At 49.4% G+C, this 21,954-nt stretch overlaps 2 protein-coding genes across 4 annotated transcripts in view; one reads left to right on the forward strand and one right to left on the reverse strand.

Annotated features, from left to right (window-relative positions):
• KLC3 (kinesin light chain 3) overlaps positions 1-2,759 on the reverse strand; it is a 29,514-nt gene extending 26,755 nt beyond the window's left edge. For 2 of the 3 annotated variants that reach the window (XM_082231166.1, XM_082231163.1), the window contains exon 1: positions 2,180-2,561. The gene's annotated coding sequence lies outside the window, so the exon portion shown is untranslated. Of the gene's footprint in view, positions 1-2,179; positions 2,562-2,630 lie in introns of those variants that run through there. The other variant, XM_082231165.1, reaches the window with a different exon arrangement.
• PPP1R13L (protein phosphatase 1 regulatory subunit 13 like) overlaps positions 1-21,954 on the forward strand; it is a 226,349-nt gene that overhangs the window by 139,635 nt on the left and 64,760 nt on the right. The gene's annotated exons all lie outside the window — the stretch shown is intronic.

Raw genomic sequence — 21,954 nt, forward strand, 5'->3', positions numbered from 1 at the left:
AGGCCCTGGTCAATTTGTATGAGGAGAGGCAGTTCTTAAGGTATTGAGGTCCTGAGCTGTGAAAGGCTTCATCGGTCAGCACCGGCACTTTAAATTGGGCCGAACACTAACTGGAAGGCTTGGGAGAGCTCCAGTTTGCAGACACACCTCTCCTTTCCATCGGAACTAGGCTCCGCGACTCTGCCCCAACTGCTACACCAGCTTTTCCCATCCTTGGGTCCCCGGAGGTTGCTAGACTACAACTCCCATCATTTCTATCCAGCATGGCAATCGTCAGGGATGATGGGAGTTGTAGTCCAACAGCACCTGGGGGATGTCGATTCAACCCCAACAGTTTTCTAGGTGTTGTTCTACCTGGAAAGGAGAAGCAAAGGCCTTTTGGGTAGGACCAAAGACCTTTTCACGCCAGCATCCTGTTTCTGGAGAGCACCCAACCCCACCTTCCTGGGAAGCCCAAAAGTAGCCAGGCCCTCTCTGGTTTAGAGTACACACTCGCCTGGGGTGACTCGGAAGCATTTCTAGGCAACCCAACAGGGGACCTTTCCTGAGGCAGGACAAAAAGTGACTCTCCTATCCCTCAGTTCTGAATAAGACAAACGACGAATGCCAACCCATCCGGGCCCGTCAGTTTCACGAAGTTTTGCAGAGCGGGTGGCGCTGTGGGTTAAACCACTGAGCCTCTTGGGCTTGCTGATCAGAAGGTCGGCGGTTTGAATCCCTGCGACGGGGTGAGCTCCCTTTGCTCGGTCCCTGCTCCTGCCAACCTAGCAGTTCAAAAGCACGTCAAAAGTGCAAGTACAGTGATACCGCGGGTTAAGTACTTAATTTGTTCCAGAGGTCCGTTCTTAACCTGAAACTGTTCTTAACCTGGAGCACCACTTTAGCTAATGGGGCCTCCTGCAGCCGCCGCCACGCCGCCGGAGCACGATTTCTGTTCTCATCTTGAAGCAAAGTTCTTAACCCGAGGTAATATTCCTGGGTTAGTGGAGTCTGTAACCTGAAGCATAAGTAACCAGAGGTACCACTGTAGATAAATAGGTACCACTCCGGTGGTAAGCTAAACGGCGTTTCCGTGCGCTGCTCTGGTTCACCAGAGCGGCTTAGTCATGCCGGCCACATGACCCGGAAGCTGTACGCCGGCTCCCTCGGCCAGTAAAGCGAGATGAGCGTCGCAACCCCAGAGTCGTCCGCAACTGGACCTAACGGTCAGGGGTACCTTTACCTTTACACACATTGCACCCAGGGAACCAGAGGTCCCTCAGCTCCAAGTCCTGAGAAGGATGAACGCAGGCTGGCTTGCAATGTGCAAAGAGAAGGCCGGGATCTGCCGCATGGATTGTGCGCAGCGCAGCCTCGCCTGTGCATGGTCCAAGACTCTGGGGGAGCCACTCCTACCTGCTTTTGTCAACTCGCTTTGAAATATCACCCACACACACACACACCCAGCATCCTCCTGGATTGCTTGTGCAATGGGATGGGCTCAGTTTGCAAGCAATATGTCTACCCCGGCCAGGGAGTGGTGCTTGCATGGAAATGCAGGGATGATGACCTCAAGCCTTACAACAGCCTTCCTCAACCCGGCGCCCCCCACTCTGACATTTCAGACTACACCTCCCACCAGCTCCAGCCAGCACCTGACGGGAACTGTAGTCCGAAACATCCGTGGGCCTCCTGGAAGTTGCTGACTCTCAGCCAGAGGTTCGAGACTCACCTCGGCACACTTTCAAAAACAACATTTTATTTTGATTATTGATTCCAATTTATTTACACACCCACCCACCCTTACAACAAGGTCCCTGCGCTGGGTTACAGCAACCACAGCCCTAACATTAAAAAAACAAACAAAACAGTTTGAAACAAGCTAAAATGGCAGAACTAAAGGTGGGAATTAGCTGCGAGGAACTAATTCCCTGGGAATTAGCTCCAAGGAACGAAAGGGCGCTGACTTCTGACGAGAGGCGCTCAAGTCTTGCCAGATCAGGAGGCGCTTCCCAGCTTACTTTCCTCCTTTTATTCATGAAATCTCCTTGCAGCGCCTCGGGTACTTCGTCGTAAACAACAAGAAAAAAACGATTTTTATTTTTTTAAAAAACCCACAAACCGTCAACAGTGGGAGGAGCAGCTAGATTAAGAACAAAAGTCCGGCGGGGAGAAAGAGGGTCTTTTATTTTCTCCTTACCTGGCTTAGAAGGAGGGAGAAGGACGCGCTTTGGGGGGGGGGCAGGTAGAATCCAGCCCCCTTTTATTCTGCCCTTCCTGCGAGAAAAGCGCCCGCAGCTGGCGCGCAAGGCGGGTGGGGCAGCTGGAAAGCGACGCTGCTAAATCCTTGGATGTGTCTCCAATGCGAGCTGGGGGTTTTTTGGGGGGGGGAGCTTAGATCTGCGCCCCACTGGAGAAAAGAGCACCCCGGGTCATGCTCTGGTGGGGAGGGGGGGCGTCCGAGCCGGAGTCTGCGGGGAAGGAGAGTTGCGGGATGGCGAGGCGCCGCTTGCAAGAAGAGCCGAGGATGGCGAGGGAGGCGCGTCGCCAGCTGCGCGCCCCGATCCGCGCACCTGCCCGCCGGAGAAGCTTCGGCCTCGCCCCTCCCGGCCTCCCCGGCGGCTCCTCCCCGCCCCGCTGGGCCGGCTCACCTGCCTGCTCCGCCTCGCGCAGCGCCGGCCCCCGGGGCTCCCCCATCCGGCCCCGGCGCGCCTCTGCTGCCTCTCCTTCTTTGGCGCGCCCGGGGCGCGGCAGTTCAGGCAGGGCATCGCTGGGCTGCGCAGAAAGCGGACGGGGCCAGCCGGTCCTGGGCAGCAGCTGGCGCCCAGCTCGCGGGGGGTGGGTGGGTCGGGGATGGCGAGGTCCTGGGGCCGATGGGAGTTGTAGTGCAGCACATCTGGCGGGCCGCTGGGAGTCGTAGTGAGATGCGGGTCCCGGGAGGAGCGAAGCCAGGGGTTCTGCATGAGGGCAAGATAATAATAATAATAATAATAATAATAATAATAATAATAATAATAATAATAATAATGCTCCTCCAGAATCCTGTATTCACATAATACCCCTAAGAACCTGGGAATCTGGGTAGACGCGCTCTGGAGCTGGAGGTTATAATAATAATAATTTAATACAGATAGGTAGCCGTGTTGGTCTGCCATAGTCAAAATAAAAAATTCCTTCCAGTAGCACCTTAAAGACCAACTAAGTTAGTTCTTGGTATGAGCTTTCGTGTGCATGCACACTTCTTCAGATACACATCTGAAGTATCTGAAGAAGTGTGCATGCACACAAAAGCTCATACCAAGAACTAACTTAGTTGGTCTTTAAGGTGCTACTGGAAGGAATTTTTTATTTTAAGAATTTAATAATAATTTATTATTTGTACCCCGCCCATCTGGCAGGGTTTCCCCAGCCACTCTGGGCGGCTTCCAACAAAGATGAAAAATACACTAAAATGTCACACATTAAAAACTTCCCTGAACAGGGCTGCCTTCAGATGTCTTCTGAATGTCAGGTAGTTGTTTATCTCTTTGACATCTGCTGGAAGGGCGTTCCACAGGGCGGGCGCCACTACCGAGAAGGCCCTCTGCCTGGTTCCCTGTAACTTGGCCTCTCGCAGTGAGGTGCAGGCAGAACTAAGCCCGTGCAAACGGCTCCTTTTGTTTAAATAAATAATAATAATAATAATAATAATAATAATAATAATAATAATAATAAATTATTTGTACCCCGCCCATCTGGCTGGGTTTCCCCAGCCACTCTGGGCGGCTTCCAACAAAGACCAAAAATACACAAAATACATGTGCATCTTCCCATTGCTCATCAAACCAGGGCAATGGGCTCCCAGTGCAATAATTAAGGAAAAATATCCTCCCAGCCTTGACTTGAGGATGCTTCTTTCCTGGGGCTGGATTCACTATGCTGGGGTGGCAATTTCCAGACTCCTGGTTTGTTATTTATTTATTTCCTGTATATTCCACTTTAATAATAATAATAATAATAATAATAATAATAATAATAATAATAATTTACACCCCGCCCATCTGGCTCAGTTTCCCCAGCCACTCTGGGCGGCTCCCAATCGAGTGTTAAAAACAATACAGCATTAAATATTAAAAACTTCCCTAAACAGGGCTGCCTTCAGATGTCTTCTAAAGATAAGATAGCTGCTTATTTCCTTCACATTTGAAGGGAGGGCGTTCCACAGGGCAGGCACCACTACCAAGAAGGCCCTCTGCCTGGTTCCCTGTAACCTCACTTCTCGCAGCGAGGGAACCGCCAGAAGGCCCTCGGCGCTGGACCTCAGCGTCCAGGCTGAACGATGGGGGTGGAGACGCTCCTTCAAATATACTGGACAGTTGAGGGGTTTCAAGGTCGGCACCAACACTTTGAATTGTGCTCAGACACGTACTGGGAGCCAATGCCGATCTCTCAGGACAGGTGTTATGGGGTCCCGGCAGCCAAGGAAGGAGCTCGAGTTGGCAGACATGAGTTTTCCCTGCCGTCATTTAATTCTCACCACAAGCCTGCAGGATAGGTCAGGCAGAGAGTGAGTGACTGGCCCCCAAGGTCAACCCAGTAAGCTTCGTGGCCAAGCGGGGGATTTGCACCTTGGTCTCTCTCCCAGATGATGGACTCTAACCACTGTACAACACTGACTCGGTGTGTGTGTGTGTGTGTGTGTGACTTCTTCCCCAGAGCAAAAGATGGCAGCCCAGAGAGAGAAATTGTTGAGGGTCCCAACGTCACCAGGATGGCAGGTGAGAGGGGCATACTTGGGGACAAATTTCTCAGTCACCTCACTTGTCAGAAATCCATTTTACCCTATCTTAGACATTTATATACTAAGCACCACACAGAAACGGCAGGCCTCTTCTCTGATATTAGCTGCATAGTATATCTGTGTGCTTATTTATTGATGCCTCGGCTCAGAAAGGATATTGCAGAGTTAAAAATGTTCCAAAAAGGGCAGCTAAAATGATCCAGGGAATGGAGCCATTCCCCTAGGAGGAAAACTTACGGTGTTTGGTCCTTTTTAGTGTAGAGAAAATCTGAGAGGTTTATAAGTTTATAAAATGATGCCAGACATGGAGAAAGTGGAAAGAGAACAGCTCTCCCCCCCCCCAAATACTAGAACTGCAGACAGATTCAGGAATCATAGAATTATAGGATTTGTAGAGTCAGAAGGGACCCCTAGAGTCATCTAGATCAACCTGCTGCGGTGCAGGAATCTCAGCTAAAGCATCTGTGACAGAAGGCCGATAAAAGAAAGGACTTCTTCACATAGTAAGACTATGGAACTCTCTGCCACCACAGGCAATGACGGCCACCAACTTGGCATTATCATCATCATCATTTTTTATTTGTATACCGTCTTTCTGTCTTGCAATACTCAAGGTGATTTACAAGCTGAAGAGACAAAAAAATGTACATCTTATAACCATCTAATGCAATACAAAAATTTGATAATAAAACATAACTTTAAGCAACCTGCATAAAAAATGAAACATTCAACAATTATTAGAATAACATAAAATAATAATATCAGCATATAAAAGTTAAACAGAGATTCACTCATAACAGTTACAATAAATAATTTACAAACTACAATAAATAGCACAACGGCAAGCCCCAGTACATCAAATAACACAATACAAATCGAGAAGCAGAGACTAGAGGGGGGAGCAAGGCAGGTGGAAGGAGGCCTTGCCTGATGAAGTCTCTCCCCTCAGGCAAATTCATGGAGGAGAGGCTGGCATTGCAGGGGGTTGGACTAGATGCCCTCTGGGAGACCCTTCCAACACAGAAATTCTATAATTCTGTGATGGCTACTGGCTACGAGGGCTCCGCTCTGCCTCCGGAGCTGGAGGCAGCAGTTCTTCTGAACAGCAGTTACTGGAAGCCACAAGATGGGAGAGCGCTCCTGTGTTCGAATCCTGCTTGCGGGTTTCCCATAATGGGCATCTGGTGGGACACTGTGAGAACAGGAGGCTGGAACGGTTTCCCTCGGGAGGTTGCGGTTCACCAGAGCGGCTTAGTCATGCTGGCCACATGACCCGGAAGCTGTACACCGGCTCCCTCGGCCAATAAAGAGAGATGAGTGCCGCAACCCCAGAGTCGTCCGCAACTGGACCTAATGGTCAGGGGTCCCTTTACCTTTACACACATTGCACCCAGGGAACCAGAGGTCCCTCAGCTCCAAGTCCTGAGAAGGATGAACGCAGGCTGGCTTGCAATGCGCAAAGAGAAGGCCGGGATCTGCCGCATGGATTGTGCGCAGCGCAGCCTCGCCTGTGCATGGTCCAAGACTCTGGGGGAGCCACTCCTACCTGCTTTTGTCAACTCGCTTTGAAATATCACCCACACACCCAGCATCCTCCTGGATTGCTTGTGCAATGGGATGGGCTCAGTTTGCAAGCAATATGTCTGCCCCGGCCAGGGAGGGGTGCTTGCATGGAAATGCAGGGATGATGACCTCAAGCCTTACAACAGCCTCCCCCAACCTGGCACCCCTGGCAGCAGTTCTTCTGAACAGCAGTTACTGGAAGCCACAAGACGGGAGAGCGCTCCTGTGTTCGAATCCTGCTTGCGGGTTTCCCATAATGGGCATCTGGTGGGACACTGTGAGACCAGGAGGCTGGAACAGTTTCCCTCGGGAGGTTGCGGACTCTCCATGCTTAGAGGTCTTTAAGCAGAGGTTGGGTGGCCATCTGTCATGGATGTTTTAGCAGCGATTCCTGCCTTGAAGGGGAGTGGCAGTGCTGTTTTTCTGGGGGTATTCGAGGGTACGCAGTAGCAGCCCCTCTTTTTTTTTTAGGGGGGAGTTAAACAGTGTGACATTTACTGTAACAACTTCAAGGTGCGTACTGGCATTGATTTTTCTAGGGAAAATGAAATCTACTCAGAGTGAAGAGTGGATTTCATGCTCTTTATTCAGCTCATAGTGTTGAGGAGGAATGAACATTCCTCCAGAATATCTGCTTTATATACGTACATTATTTACACAATGGGCCCCACGTGATTGGCTAATTCCGGGATTCTCCTGTAGGCCAATCAGGTTGCAGATTCACTTCCACTTGGAGCTGGATTGGGTGGCTCCTGTGGACCAATCAGACTGCTGCATTCTGAATCCTATTCTAGGACCAATCAGACTGCTGCATTTTGGATCCTATTCAACTCAGTACATAACAGAAAAAGCACTGGTTTTGGACTAGATTACTCTTGACGTCCCTTCCAACTCTATGATTCTACAGTATGCCTAGATGGGCCCCCACTGATCTGATCCAGAAGAGATCTTATGCTCTTATGACAGGCATGTTATCGGTATGAGCTTTCGTGTGCATGCACACTTCTTCAAATACTTTCTTCAGATACTTTCTTCAGATATTTTGTGCATGCACACAAAAGCACATACCGATAACAAACTGAGTTGGTCTCTAAGGTGCTACTGGAAGGAATTTTTTTTGTTTTGTTTTGATTACGGCTACCGACCTGTAACTAGAACGAGAAGAAAACTTTATTTTCCCTCGGGGTGAGGTCCAGCTACCAACCTGCAGCCCGGCCTCCTGCCTTCTACAGGTACCGGTAGTTCTGGATCCCTCCAAGGATCCCTTCCCACTGCCACCTTCCCGGATCCCCAAGGCCTCTCTCTGCCTGTGGTCAATTTGCAGGCACCAACAGAGCTCTGTGAAGAGCGAAAGATAGACTTATCCCGAAGCTACTTCAACCCGAAGTATGACTGTACCTAGCTTTATGAATTCCTAGAAAATCCATACTTTAACCGACTCTCCTAATTCCAGCGCCATTTTAACCCGGCTCCGACCCATGAGACTAGGGCCCTGCAGGACTTGATTTCCTTCCGCCGGGCCTGTAAGACAGGGCTATTCCGCCTGGCTTTCAATTTGAATTAGCCTGATCCTCTGCAGTCATACCTCAGGTTACAGACGCTTCAGGTTGTTCGTTTTCAGGTGGCGCACCGCGCTGAGCCCCGAAGTACCGGAACTGGTTACTTCCGGCTTTCGGAGCTCACGCATGCGCAGAAGCACAAAAATCACACTTTGCACATGCACAGAAGCACTGAATTGCAACCCGCACATGTGTAGACGCAGGTTGCAAACGCTGCAGATTGCGAACGTGCCTCCCACATGGATCACGTTCGTAACCCGAGCGTCCACTGTATACATAAATCCGGCACTGTTCACCCCCCTTTCTGCCCCACTGACGGAGCAAGGCATTGTGGGAATCCCTGTGGGGGGAGAAGAAGAATCAACACCCATTTCTGTGACTGGTGTTGAGCTTTCCCCACCACGTGCCGCCACCCTCTGCCTTCCGGGCCCCTTCTGCTCAATCTCTCCCCTCCACAACCGCACTCCCTGTTGGCACTGCAGACGTCACTGGGGAGGAACAAAGGCTGCCAGGCTAGGGAGCCACTCCCTGCCCAGAAGGAAGGTGGGCGGCTGACATCACAGCGCTGGCAGGGCAAGAGAGGGGCAGACTCAGCGGGAGATCTGAAGAAGCTCCGCAGGGTGGAGTCCCTGGCAGAAGGGGCAGCTGGCGAGGGGCCCGGGGCCCCCTCAGGGACTGCATCTCTCTCTTCTGCTTTGCAGTCTGGACTTTCAGATGCGTCTCCTTCACTCCGCGCAGAATTTTATTATTTTAAAATGTTTTTAAAATGTAAAAATAAAAAAATTCCTTCCAGTAGCACCTTAAAGACCAACTAAGTTAGTTCTTGGTATGAGCTTTCGTGTGCATGCACACTTCTTCAGATACACAGAAATGTAAGATTTTCTTAGTTTACAAATGTATGTGCAATGTCTCTCTCTCTTTTTCTCTCTCCAAGTAACATTTTTTACAGATCAGTTTCATTTCTTGAGACATTCGGAAGAAAAGGGGGAGGGGGGGAAGATGAGTGGGGGTGGGGTCGGGTGGTGATTTTTCTATTTTACTTCTTATATGTAGGGTTTCGTGTCAGCGTTGTTTGTGCAGGTTCTTTGCTGTTCACTTGTGTTCCTTTGGTGGTGAGAGAGGTTGGGGTTGGCCTGGGGTGTGGCTGTTCATTTGTGGTTGGCTGTGGTGTTCTTTGTTTTCATGTGTGAATGGGGTGGGTGGGTGTTTTGGATCAGGTTAGCCACACTGATTTGTATGCTGTTGGTGGATTTTTGTCATTGTTTTGTTGGGCTGTGTATGTGATAAAGAGGAGCCGTACCAGGGTCAAGGTGTCTTCTATTTCTCCTCATGTCAGTTTCAGTTCATTGGTTAATTTTTCTAGTAGGGCTGTTTCCCATACTATTTGGCACCATTGGTCCATGCTTACTCCTGACAGGTCTCTCCAGTGTCTGGTTATGGTGTTTCTGGCTGCTGAAAGTAGGTGGGTTATCAGTTCTTTGTGGTGTAAATGGGCATTGTTGGAAGATGTTTAGTAGGGCCAATTCTGGGGTGGTTTTAATACTTGCTTAGTTGATTTACATATTTCTTGTATGCCTGCTGTCCAGAATAGTTGGATTTTGGGGCACTCCCACCACATGTGGAGGTATGTGCCTGTGGAGGTGCACCCTCTCCAGAATTTTGGTGAGGTTCCTGGGCGTATTAGCGCTAGTTTTCACTCAGAGCAGAATTAAACTGTGGAACTCCCTCCTTCAGGAGGCAAGTGATGGCCATGAAATAAACAAATTAAGGTCTTATATATATAATAAATGTTCATAAATGTACCAAGCAAACACATACATAAATATACAGTATAAACCACATGTCTGAAGCAGCACAGGAAAACAGCCCTGGAACCATTGTGACTCCCAAACTTACTAAATGTTTTCTCTACAAGGTGAAAGGAAAATGGAAAAGCCTCCCCATTGTCTTTTCCTTCACAAATCCTGTCTTAAGGGTATGTCTGTGTATGAATAGGGTGAGCCTGTGAGCTGGCTCAGGAACTATGTATTTATCATTACAAAAGACTGGCCAGGCTCCCCAGGGTATCCAATCAAGTAAGCATTAACAGGTGACCTGCCAGACAGGAGATAAACAATGCACTCAGATTTCTGCTGTAGACCGCTCTTTCTGTTATGTAGGTATGAACTAAGTACAGTGGTACCTCAGGTTACATACGCTTCATGTTACATATGCTTCAGGTTACAGACTCCGCTAACCCAGAAATAGTGCTTCAGGTTAAGAACTTTGCTTCAGGTTGAGAACAGAAATCGTGCTCCAGCGGCGCAGCAGCAGCAGGAGGCCCCATTAGCTAAAGTGGTGCTTCAGGTTAAGAACAGTTTCGGGTTAAGAATGGACCTCCGGAACGAATTAAGTACGTAACCAGAGGTACCACTGTATTTATCATTACAAAAGACTGGCCAAGCTCCCCAGGGTATCCAATCAAGTGAGCATTAACAGGTAACTTGCCAGACAGGAGGTAAACCACGCACTCAGATTTCTGTTGTAGACCGCCCTCTCAGTGATGTAGGTATGATGTGTCTGGGGGTGGTCTTGGACTCCAAGGTGGGCAATTTAAAGTATCTCTATAAGGGCGGGCACACCTTGGTTCCCGTTCCTCCTCCTTTCCTGCGGGTGAGGGGAGCACCCTGTTGCAACAGATCAATAAAGATCAGGCTTACAAACTGCTTTGCTTCCCAATATTCTCTGCTTGGCCTCTGTTCTTTTCTCTGACCGATGGAGAACCTACAAAGGACTCTATAAGGGCTCTTGTGTCCCCCATAAGGGAATAAGGGCAGATTTTCGTTTATTACAGCCACCAACCTAGATGCCTTTAAGAGAGGATTAATGGAGAAGAAGCTACCAGCTCTGCTCTGCCAACATGTTCAGAAAAAGAATAGGAGGTGGGAGTTCTCCTGTGCTTGTTACAGAAATGATGGGGGGGGGGCATATCTTTAAAGTTGTTACAGTGTTAGAGATATTATGAATGAATGTATCCTTTCGGCTTGACAGCTCAGGGAAGATACAGTACCTAGCTTTATAAATTTGTAGAAAATCCATACTTCAACCGTTTCTCCTCATTTCAACGCCATTTTAACCCTTAAAGAAAGGTGAATTTGGGCTCCACCTCCCTCCATGCACCAAGAAGCAGGCAGCAGGAACAGGGCATCCTGCCATAATTCCCCAAGCGTGAGAGCACATACACGGCCCCCCACCCAGGGAGTGACCAAGGGGGCAACACTAGACATACGCAGAGGCAGTTGAGCAAGGCAGGTGTTCTGAAAGCCCATCTCCAGACCAGTCCTGAGGGCAAGGAGATGTCAAGACTTTTATTGTTCTTTCCGCGATGGGTACTTAAGAGGTCCTTATTGTTAAAGCTCTGGTTTTCCCAGTAGTGATGTATGGAAGTGAGAGCTGGACCATAAAGAAGGCTGATCACTGAAGAATTGATGCTTTTGAATTCTGGTGCTGGAGGAGACTCTTGAGAGTCCCATGGACTGCAAGAAGATCAAACCTATCCATTCGGAAGGAAATCAGCCCTGAGTGCTCACTGGAAGGACAGATCCTGAAGCTGAGGCTCCAATACTTTGGCCACCTCATGAGAAGAGAAGACTCCCTGGAAAAGATCCTGATGCTGGGAAAGATGGAGGGCACAAGGAGAAGGGGACGACGGAGGACGAGATGGTGGGACAGTGTTCTCGAAGCTACCAGCATGAGTTTGACCAAACTGCGGGAGGCAGTGGAAGACAGGAGGGCCTGGCGTGCTCTGGTCCAGGGGGTCACGAAGAGGCGGACACGACTAAACAACAACACTTAAGAGGTGTTGGGAAAGGTGTCTGATCAAGTGACCTAATGTTGAAATTGTGTAACCCTTGTGTAGCCCTCCCCATTTGTGACATGCTAGTGATGTAGTGATGATGTATCAATGCTGCTGCTTGAAGTGTATTCTGGGGGAAAGAGGGAAGTTTTGAAAGAGGATGTCACCCCAAGCTCGGGGTTCTTACTCCTGTGGCAACCTGTCGCACAACAATATAGATCATGGTCTACTGACTGCTGTTTTGCTCCAAATTACTTGGCTGGAACTTCCTTCTTTTACTGACTGCATAGACCCATGGGGGATGTGCACCCCGATGAGCTGGGCTGTTGAACAGCCTCTCACCCCAATTTTTTTTCCAGAACATGCTCAATCCTGCTTGCTTGGGGGTTTCCTGCAGGCATCTGACAGGGTCAAGGCAGGACACGAGGCAGGAAACCAGGCAAGGACAAGTACAGGATCTCAGGCAGGATCTGGCATACAGTAATGTTGCTCCCACAACCTGGGGCAGGACCTGACAGCCTTTTATCTTTGTCAGGGTAGCAGCTGGTCCTGATCCCCCGGCGACTCACCTCCCTGTTTCACACGAAGGCGAGCACTCCTCCTGCGAGTACTCAGGGGTCTCCTCCTCTCAGACCTCAGTCTCTGCAGCTTGGGAGACATCAGTGGGTGACTAGACCCAGGGGCCGCCTCAGCCTCTCCTGACCCAACTGGTAGTGGAGCAGCTGTGAGTGATGGCCCAGCTGGAGGCAACGAGGGAATCCCCGCATCCAGAGCCAGGGCAGGCTCAGGCCCCTGACTCGGCCCAGCTGGGGTTTGCTGCAGGGGAACCTGTGCAGAGTCTTCAGGATCAGGCCCCAGACTTGGTTCAGATGATGCCTGAGGCAAAGGATCCAGTGCAGAATGAGTCTCCTCTGGTTCCAAGTCCGAGCCCAAGTCCCAGGCCATCACACCGACTCTCCTCATGTTCTGATGTAGGCCATCTTCTGAGGACCACAGACAGATGTGGGTGATGAATGTGATGATTATTTTTTAACCTGTGCAATAAACCAGGTTCTTCACACTCACACAACCCCTCCTGCCCTAGATCTAGACAAAGAAGCAGCGTGAGGAGATTTGCAGGATGCTCTGCAGGCAAGCAAAAGCCCTCAGGTAAAGGTAAAGGGACCCCTGACCATTAGGTCCAGTCGTGGCCGACTATGGGGTTGCGGCGCTCATCTCGCTTTACTGGCCGAGGGAGCCAGCGTACAGCTTCCGGGTCATGTGGCCAGCAGGACTAAACCGCTTCTGGCGAACCAGAGCAGCGCACGGAAACGCCGTTTACCTTCCCGCCGGAGTGGTACCTATTGATCTACTTGCAGTTTGATGTGCTTTCGAACTGCTAGGTTGGCAGGAGCAGGGACCGAACAACGGAAGCTCACCCCATCGCGGGGATTCGAACCGCCAACCTTCTGATCAGCAAGCCCTAGGCTCTGTGGTTTAACCCACAGCGCCACCTGCGTCCCCTAAAAAAAACCCTTAAGGGCACTGCAAATCCGGGCTGGCAAGGGAAGGGTGCAGTATGGACTGGAGAGTGTCCCGGGGGCCAGACTGTGGGGTGCAAAGGGCCACAAATGCCCCCCCCAGACCTGAACACACACACCCATCCCTGATTCAGACTCTGCTGCAGGGAAGAGATTACCTGCTGTTGTGCAGGAGGCAAAGGGGGGCTTGGCAGCCTTTTTGCCTGGCCTGCAGACATCCCCGCTGAATATTGCATGGAAAGTGCTTCCATCTCCCTGCTCAGCCCATAAAGAGCTGTGCTGGCAAGAGGCCAGGCAAGCTCCCAGCCTTGCTCTCCAGTGGAAGGTGGAGTGGCTGGGGAGCGCAGAGGGGAAATAAATATGATGGACGCCCAGTGCGGATGCTGAGCGGGCAGAAGCCGTCTCCGATCGATGAGGGAGGTGGGAGGCGCAGGCAGTAAAAGGCTGGCTGAGTGCAGGGGGTGGGGGGAGGCCAAGTCAGGCCCCCCCCCTGGCAGAAACCAGAGCCTGCGCTGCACTTTCTGCCTTGTTCCCGGCCGACGGGAACCGGAAAGCCAATCTGCTTTATTGGACCAGAACTGTTATGTTCTACAAACGGTGTTGGTGCAATAAGAAAGAATCCTTTCCTGAGTTTCTGCCCCTTGATTCAGCTCCACGTTGGTGCCCAAAGCCGCTCCAAACGGCCTGCCTGTTTTTCCTGAACTATATTTATTGATTTTCGTCCCTATAACCCAAGTAACAAAACAGAACTTCATGAGACCAACACATAAAAAAGCAAACTTGGCGTGGGATGCTAGATTTGCCAGAAGAAATGATGAAGCAGGTTATCCGGATATTTGCAGGTGGCGCTGTGGGTTAAACCACAGAGCCTAGGACTTGCCAATCAGAAGGTCGGTGGTTCGAATCCCCATGACGGGGTGAGCTCCTGTTGCTCGGTCCCTGCTCCTGCCAACCTAGCAGTTCGAAAGCACGTCAAAGTGCAAGTAGATAAATAGGTACCACTCCGGCGGGAAGGTAAATGGCGTTTCTGTGCACTGCTCTGGTTCACCAGAAGCAGCTTAGTCCTGCTGGCCACATGACCCAGAAGCTGTACGCTGGCTCCCTCAGCCAGTAAAGCGAGATGAGCACCACAACCCCAGAGTCGGCCACGACTGGACCTAATGGTCAGGGGTCCCTTTACCTTTCTAACAGGCAGGTACAAGTTGAGAGAGCCGTCGTAAAAATCGAGAGAGCGAGAGCACACCTGACTCGCAAGATATACGTAAGCCTAGTGCTGAACCCCTCAGAGGCACAAGGTGTATTCAGAATAAAAAGCTCCATGTTACATCAGAAAATATTCAGCCAATTAGATGTAACTTATCCCAGATTTCTTGAGAGATTTGTGGAAGAGACAGATATAATCTCTTTATGCTTTCAATAACATCCCACCAAACTCGGATGAAAGAGGTTAACTTTGTTTATACAGCAGGAGTAATAAAAAGAAATTGTTATTTAGGGGATTTGAACTTAATTCTAAATCATATATCAGAAACGTGGGAGATTACAATGGGTCAAAAAAAATGGATGTACCGTGCCATATTAGAAGCAAAAAAACTTGTTTTGATGAATTGGAAGAGCCGCAAAAAGATTCCATTGAGCACATGGACTGACAATATGGACAGACTAGCTACATACGAACAAATTGCATATCGACGCAAATTAAGAATGGATAAATATGAAGAAATCTGGAAGAAATACTTAAGCGATAAGGCGGACAATGGTGGGAAGTAGGGGGAGGAGAGGTGGGGAAATATTGTTTAACAGGTGTAGTCATAGGTATATCAGTGTATTCAAATATGAATGGTTAAATTGTGTTATAAGTGTTATTGTGGTTTTTGTTGTATGTGTCTTTTGTGGTTGCTGTTTGTATTGAAAAAATGATTTATTTATTTTTTTTAAACCACTTTTTTTTTACTTTAAAAAAAGAAAAGGTGAAGCAGGTAAGTTTTTCATGGAACGCAGTCAATCAAAGGTTCAGTTAAATATTAATGAGCAACAAAGCAGAAAAATGCCATGCGTCCTAAGGTGCCCAGGAACCCCTGCTTAATTGATGAGCAGGTGGGTGTTATTCTGCTCTTATCTTTGCCTGGAAAGCCCTCTTCACCCTGCACTTAGGATTCCCTTCTTTTGCAGTCTGAAAGAGTGCCGTTTGCAACCGGCCACGAGAGGACAGCATCTCACCATTTTACTCGCCTGCCAAGACTCCTCCAGCCCCTTCCTCAAAGGCCCTGAGAAACCCCCAGCAGCAATGCCAACTGGGCGGTGAATGTTTGCAAGCGGTTGCTGGAGGAACCAGCCTGGGCCCCTCGATCCCATTTGCAAGTCCTTGCAGTTCCCTGACAAAGTTCTGAACCTGTTTCCGCAGGACAGAATCGCCTGCTGTTTCCCCAGTAGCTTCATGAACTGTTGGGGCTGGTTTGTAGACAGCTGCCTTCAGCAGAACAACACTTACAATCACTTATGGACTCATTCTTCTTCTTTGGCGATCCCTTGTAGCTGAGTAAGATTGTCTTCCATAAACACAGTTTTAACAATGAGTCCATAAGTGATTGTGGAGGCCAATTCTGGATCCAAACTTCCTTCCACAGTGGGGACATTGGTTTCCGGGCAGGAGTTGATCACAGTGTGGATTTGCCAAGCTTGCCTTCCTCTTAGCATGTTTCTCCCTTGCGTCCTGAGTTCGAGTGTCTTCAAAGCCCAGGACACCTTTGGTAAAGGCTGTTCTCCAACTGGAGCGCTTGCAGGCCAGTGTTTTCCAGTTGTCGGTGTTTATACTACATTTTTAAAGATTTGCCTGGAGACAGTCTTTAAACCTCTTTTGTTGACCGCCAGCATTTTAAGTTCAGAGTACAGTGGTACCTCGGGTTACATACGCTTCAGGTTACATAAACTTCAGGTTACAGACTCCACTAACCCGAAAATAGTACCTCAGGTTAAGAACTTTGCTTCAGGATGAGAACAGAAATCGTGCTCTGGCGGTGCGGCAGCGGCTGCAGGAGGCCCCATTAGCTAAAGTGATGCTTCAGGTTAAGAACAGACCTCCGAAATGAATTAAGTACTTAACCCGAGGTACCACTGTAGAGTTGTTGCTTTGGAAGACGATCATCAGGCATCTGCACAACATGGCCAGTCCAACGAAGTTGATGTTGAAGAATCGTTGCTTCAACACTGGTGTTCTTTGCTTCATCCAGTACACTGATATTAGTTCGCCTGTCTTCCCAAGTGATGTGTAAGCACAGTGATCCTGGAAAGGGAGGCGTCAAGGATTACACCCAAACTCTTAACGGAAGGCAATGGCACTAATTGGGCCCCCGCAAGAGAAGGGAGTTGGTCCCTTGTCCCCATGCCATCCTGACCCAGCCAGAGGACCTCTGTCTTCGAAGGATTTAGTTTCATTCGGCTCCCACAAAACCACCCAGCCACAGCCTCCAAGCATCTGTTTAGTGTGTCCGGGGCCGAGTCGGTGTGGCCACCCATCAGCAGATAGAGCTGAGTGTCATCAGCATATAGTCATACCTCATGTTACGTCCGCTTCATGTTCCGTTCTTTCAGATTATGTCCTGCGGCAACCCGGAAGCACAGGAAAGGGTTACTTCCGGGTTTTGCCACTCACAAATGCGCAGACATGCAAAATGACGTCATGTGCATGCACAGAAGCTGCAAATTGCAACCCGCGCATGTGCAGATGCGCCGTTGCGGGTTGCGCTCATTTCATGTTGCGAATGTGCCTCCGGAATGGATCCCGTTCGCAACCAGAGGTACCACTGTATTGGTGACAACCCAGCCCAAAGCTCTGGACAATCTGGGCAAGGGGTGTGCGCCTCTGTGCATGTGCAGAAAGCACACCACTAAGGAACCAGAGTCAGTCGTCCCCATCCCACCCCCCGGTTATCAGGGGCTGGGTTTTCTCATTGGAGGGCTCCCGGCAGCCCCCCCCCCCGTGCTTTTCAGAAAACTGCTGCCAGCTGGGTCTCCTGAGCCAGAATGTGGGGCAGGAGCCGTTCTGGCAGACAGGTTCCCCCCACAGGGACCAAACTGTGCTTAAGTCACAGAAAGTGTGTTAATCACCAGCTGGCCTCTGGGGGTGGCCTGAGCTAACGAGCTGCGCTTTTTCTCCCCCCCCTTTCCCCAAAATATGGGTCACATCCAAGCTCCCTTATTGCTGGCACATGGATTGATGAGCAAGATGCAAGTTGCTTGCGCAGAACCCCACTTGGCTGCGAAGCTCACTGGCTGTGACTTTGGGCCTTGTCGCAAGGTCACAGGTTCGATCCCCCTGTGGGACAGCTGCCTATTCCTGCATTTCTGGGAGTCAGACTAGATTATCCACAGGGTCCCCTCCAACTCTCTGATTTATTTATTTTTTTAGTTTGCATTTTATTTATTTGTTAACATTCTTATATTACATCGGTATATTGCATTACAGGACTTACTATAATATAATTTCCAACAATTTCAGATGGTGAAATAATTTCAGATGGTGAAAGCAGTCACAAAATTAAAAGATGACTGCTCTTTGGGAGAAAGGCGATGGCAAACCTAGACAGCATCTTAAAAAGCAGAGACATCACCTTGCCAACAAAGGTCCGTATAGTTAAAGCTCTGGTTTTCCCAGTAGTGATGTGTGGAAGTGAGAGCTGGACCATAAAGAAGGCTGATTGCCAAAGAATGGATGCTTTTGAATTCTGGTGCTGGAGGAGACTCTTGAGAGTCCCATGGACTGCAAGAAGATCCAACCTCTCCATTCTGAAGGAAATCAGCCCTGAGTGCTCACTGGAAGGACAGATCCTGAAGCTGAGGCTCCAATACTTTGGCCACCTCATGAGAAGATAAGACTCCCTGGAAAGGGGAGAAGGGGACGACGGAGGACGAGATGGTGGGACAGTGTTCTCTAGGCTACCAGCATGAGTTTGACCAAACTGTGGGAGGCAGTGGAAGACAGGAGGGCCTGGCGTGCTCTGGTCCAGGGGGTCATGAAGAGGCGGACACGACTAAACGACAACAACAAATGGAACCTCCAGCTCCAGAGACAGTCTATCCAGATTCTCAGGTTCTTAGGAGTATTAGGCCACTGTGAGAACAGGATTCTGGCGGACTGGGTGGGACCCCTTTGGCCTGATCCAGCAGCACTTCTTTTGCGCTTTAATTACATAAGAAGAGGCAGTTCCTGGTCCCTTGGGCCTGATCCTGCAGGCTCGTCTTAAGTTCTTAAGGAGCTGGGCTGGGCTTCTAAGGAATGCGCCGGCGAGATGCCGGTCTCCTTGGGAGGGAATTTTTCTGTGTGTGTGCGAGGAGAGCGTGTGGGGCAGGGCATGCCACCCACAACCCCTGCCTGCTTTTTCGTCCGTTGGTATGGCCTCATGCTGCGACCCATTAATGAGCTCTGCATCCCATAATCTCTCCCCACAGGTGCAAGGAAGAGCCCTGCGACAGGTGCGGCAGGTGGCGCGGGGAGCCCCGGCGAACCTGTGAGCCTTGGAATGCCACAGGAGGGAGGCCATGGGGTGTGTGTGTGTGTGTCAGTGTGCGAGCGTGCATGTGTGGGTCAGCTGATAAATGAATGCTGGCCCAGAGACAGCTGCTACTGGCAGGCGATTCGGAAACCTTGCAGGAGCCGGCGCCACCTTCTGCAGCAAGCAGCTTTCCTTCTTTGGTTCCCGAGGAGGAAAACAGCAAGTGGCGCCTCCACACCCCGCCCCTGGCCTGCACATGGAGCGCACTTCTCCTCTGGAAGCCTCGGTGCTGAAACGCAACGGAAGCCTCCCCAAAACGGCTGCCGGTGTTGGCTTGTCGCAGATGTGGGTCAAGGCAGGCGTTGGCTCCCTGCAAGAGACCCAAATCGCAGAGTTCAGAATTCGAAGGGACCCCCAAAGGTCATCCAGACCAACCCGCCTGCAGCACAGGAATGCGCTTGCACCCAAGCAGGGAGGTGCTCACAGGCAATGGCCAAACGGTCCAGTGCAAAGGTGTTTCGCCCCATGCCCTAACCCCAGAAAAGCAGGGTGCAATTTCAGACCACAACTCTCCCCTTCTCCGGTTTCCATAGTATTGTAGGGCTGGGAGGGTTCCCAAGGGATCATCTAGTCTCACCCCATGGACCGTGGGAATCGCAACGAAAGGATCCCTGTCAGGGAGCCATCCGACCTCCACTTAAAAACCATAAGACCTTAAAAAACATTTCAAATCTTTAAAATCTCCAGCCCTCTGCTTTCGGGGGGGGGGGGGTCAGGATTTGCACCGCTAGCCTGAGAATGCTGGCTGCTTCCCTGGGGAACAGGGGACAGGGAGACAGTTTTCTGCACCCTCCTTTCCAAAACCTGCCTCTGTTTGGCGTGAAACTGGAGACAGGACTTGCAGCTGGAGAGGTCTCTAAAAATACGCTGCCCAGCCCAGTTCTGACCGTCTGCCAGGATTGAATTCCCATGAGTGAGCGGATTTATTGGGGTGTGGAGGCAAAGAGCAGCCCCACAAGGCACCCAGTCCTTCACTCTCCTTGCAAAATATGTAGAGAGGCAACTCCCCACCCTCTAACACCAGGTATCCTGTGTGCTCCCCCCCATTCCCATTAGCAAAAGGGCTAATTGGGGAAATTAACGGTGGCCTGGAATCTGGATTTGGGGTTTTTATTTTTCTGCCAGAGAGACTGTGTAGAGGTTGTTGTTGTTGTGGGGTTTTTTTGCCCTGACGCTGCAGATAAGTGTGTCCAACTCTCCCTCCCCAATTCACCTAGGCCTCAGTTTCCAAAATGTTTGATTTGACATGCTTCTCGCTCGCCCCCTGCCCCGCAAGGAGACACAGCTCGAGGTCTAGATTTCTGCCGCCTCAGCTATCAAATACGAGGAACCGAAACTGATCCGATGTCCCCGGGACAGTTTGTTCCAACCAAGTCATACGTCAGGCCGAGAGGCGGGGGGAGAGAGAGAAACTCCAAACGAGGATTTTCCCAAAAGAATCAAATCCTGAAAAATGCAAAGAGGGTATGTTTGGCGGAGGGTTCCTCTGAACATATGCCGAGTGCCCACGTCCCTATGGGGTTCTGGATTCCCGTGTCTCTCTCTCCCGATGCTGCGTTACTTTTTAAAATCCGAATACAGGGGAGAATACAGTGGATCTTGCCAATTTTGCTCTCTCTGTGATGTGTGTGAACCCAGAAGCGAGGGAGCCCCACTGCAGGCCTGGTGGGCTGCTGCAGCGATGAAGATACTAATCAGCGGTTTGCGCGTCTTCTTAAAAAGGAGTGTGAGGTCCTGTTACGCACTTCAGCCAAATGGTTTTGCCTTTCTCTTGGTCCCGATCCATATTCCGGCCTGCTCTAAAGCATCCATTTCCCCACCCCACCCGCTCAGTAAAAAGGCTTGAGGCCAGATATGCTCTTTCTGGAGGGAAAGAATCACTGAACTTGGAAGGCTACCCAAAGGTCATCCAGTCCAACCCCATCCAGTGCAGAGCTCAGGCCCAAATTCTTCATGTGCACAGAGGCGCTTCCTTCCCCAAAGCTTCAGGGGCCCAGCGGCCTGGAAAGTGCCTCCCCACGTTCCCATGTAGGGCGTTTGTTTCTTTTTTTTTTTTTATAAAATTTTTATTGGTTTTACAAAAGTTTTTATAACAAACAAACATAAAAGAAAAACAGACAAACAAACAAATATAATTTCAAAATGTCCTTTCATAAACTTCTTTCCTCGGACTTCCCCATACCTCCCCTTTCTGCATCCTCATGTCCAAGTTTTATAGCAACATATAAATGTTTTTTCCCATCCTAATTCATCATAGTCCTTTCTTAATCTAATCTTATATTACTGCAACCCTTTCTCTCTGTAGAATCTCGACATTCTAAACTTCATCAAGTTTATAATAGTTCTTAAGATAAATCTTAAATTTCTTCCAGTCTTCTTCCGCAGTCTCCTTTCCCTGGTCACGAATTCTGCTCGTCATTTCCGCCAATGTCATATAGTCAATCACTTTCATCTGCCATTCTTCCAAGGTGGGTAAATCTTGTGTCTTCCAATACTTTGCGATCAGTATTCTTGCTGCTGTTGTTGCATACATGAAAAAAGTTCTATCCTTTTTTGACACCAGTTGGCCGACAATGCCCAAGAGAAAGGCCTCTGGTTTCTTAAGGAAGGTATATTTAAATACCTTTTTCATTTCATTATATATCATCTCCCAGAAAACCTTAATCTTCGGGCATGTCCACCAAAGATGATAAAAAGTACCCTCAGTTTCCTTACATTTCCAACATTTGTTATCAGGCAAATGGTAAATTTTTGCTAGCTTAACTGGGGTCATGTACCACCTATAGACCATTTTCATCACATTTTCCTTTAAAGCACTACATGCCGTAAATTTAATACCAGTGTTCCACAACCTTTCCCAGTCAGCAGACATAATATTATGACCAATGTCCTGTGCCCACTTAATCATAACTGATTTAACTGTTTCGTCCTGTGTATTCCATTTCAACAGCAAGTTATACATTCTTGACAAATTCTTAATATTGGGTTCTAACAATTCTGTCTCAAGTTTTGATTTTTCCACCTGGAAGCCAATTTTCCTGTCTTGTTTAAAAACCTCCATTATTTGATAGTAGTGGAGCCAATCTTGTACTTTGGGTTTTAATTTTTCATGGCTCTTTAATTTCAGTTTCTCTCCATCCTGTTCTAAGATCTCACAATACTTTGG

The sequence above is a fragment of the Podarcis vaucheri genome (assembly GCF_965113315.1).
Source record: "Podarcis vaucheri genome assembly, chromosome: 7".
NCBI classification, from domain to species: domain Eukaryota; kingdom Metazoa; phylum Chordata; class Lepidosauria; order Squamata; family Lacertidae; genus Podarcis; species Podarcis vaucheri.